The following is a 1,450-nucleotide window of genomic DNA, read 5'->3' as shown; positions in this document are numbered from 1 at the left end:
ATTAGAGGTGACTTGAGGGTCTAAGTACATTTCCACATACCTGCCTCCATCCACGTCCACCTGCTTGCTCTCTATCCGTATCATCCACTGTTTCTTTACTGTATCTGCAGAATCTTTACTTAACGTTCTCATTAAAACTAACCAGGCGGTGGTAGTGCACACCTTGATTCCCAGCACTCTGGAGGCAGAGGCAGGCAGATCTCTGTGAGTTGGAGGCCAGCCTACACTATAGAGTAAGTTCTAGGATGGCAAGAAAAAACAGAGAAACCCTGTCTGAAAACAATAACATTTATATTAAACAACAATATGAAGATTAAACCCAGAGAGCGACCTCTTCCTGTGTTCTCATGGTTGTCTGTCCGGGAGACATGTTGCTCAACCCTGTTGATAGCAAGATGTCTTCAGGAAATGCAAACATTGGTTAACCTGCTCAACTTCAAAGCTACAACTGCTATGCCAGACAATGGACAATTCAAAGATATTAGCCTAAGTGAATACACAGGAAAATATGTTGTGTTCTTTTTATACCCTCTTGACTTTACTTTGGTGTGTCCCGAGGAGATCATTGCTTTCAGTAACATAGCAGAAGAATTTAAGAAACTCAACTGCCAAGTGATTGGAGTTTCTGTGGATTCTCACTCTGTCGTCTGGCATGGATTAACACGGCCAAGAAGAAAGGAGGATTGAGACCCATGAACATTCCCTTGATATGAGATCCCAAGAGCACCATTGCTCAGGATTATGGAGTCTTAAAGGATGATGGAGGTATCTCTTTCAGGGGCCTCTTTATTATTGATTATAAAGGCATCCTTTGCCAGAAATCAATAAACCATCAAGATCTTCCTGTTGTCCACTCTGTGGATGAGATTCTGAGACAAGCATGGTGAAGTGTGCCCAGCTGGCTGAAAACCAGGCAGTGGTCCCATCAAGCCTGATGTTCATAAGTGAAAAGAGTGTTTCTCTAGGCAGAAGTGCGCGCTGGACCATTTTTCTGACAGGCAGCATTGAGCAGCCAGAATAAAATCTCTTGTACTCTACTCATGCTTAAACACATGATGTGGTGTGATTTCAGACAAGCCTTTCCTACAGGGCTGGGTTGGTGAGCCTTTCTTCCACTATTGGTAATGGCCTGAGCTGGGCAGAGCATCTTTACCACTCACAGAAATGTTAATTCCTTTTTTCTTTCTTCTTATTTTTTTTCTTTTAGTATCTATTAAATGTGAATTCTGAGAAAAATTTAAACCCACTGTGATCTTCACCAACATGAAGAAATTGAAAGTTGAAAACCAATGAACCCTATGCTAGAAAAAAAAGAGTGGTGGATCAAGACAACTGTCAAGAATGTCACTGAATTTTGCATCTGCTTTTTCCCATATTTCTGCCTCTGACATCTGTATTTTAGAACTCAGAAACAGTCTCACCTCTCCTTCACTAGTTAGATGAACATCAA

General features: G+C 41.5%; 1 pseudogene; it reads left to right on the top strand.

Annotated features, from left to right (window-relative positions):
* The first annotated feature begins 395 nt into the window (after positions 1-395).
* On the top strand, positions 396-1,008 carry LOC114636615 (annotated as a pseudogene).
* The last annotated feature ends 442 nt before the right edge of the window (positions 1,009-1,450 follow it).

This window comes from Grammomys surdaster, unplaced genomic scaffold (assembly GCF_004785775.1).
Source record: "Grammomys surdaster isolate TR1022 unplaced genomic scaffold, NIH_TR_1.0 124643, whole genome shotgun sequence".
NCBI classification, from domain to species: Eukaryota; Metazoa; Chordata; class Mammalia; order Rodentia; family Muridae; genus Grammomys; species Grammomys surdaster.
Note: the sequence above shows the minus strand (reverse complement) of the source record. Positions and strands in the feature narration are given on the sequence as shown.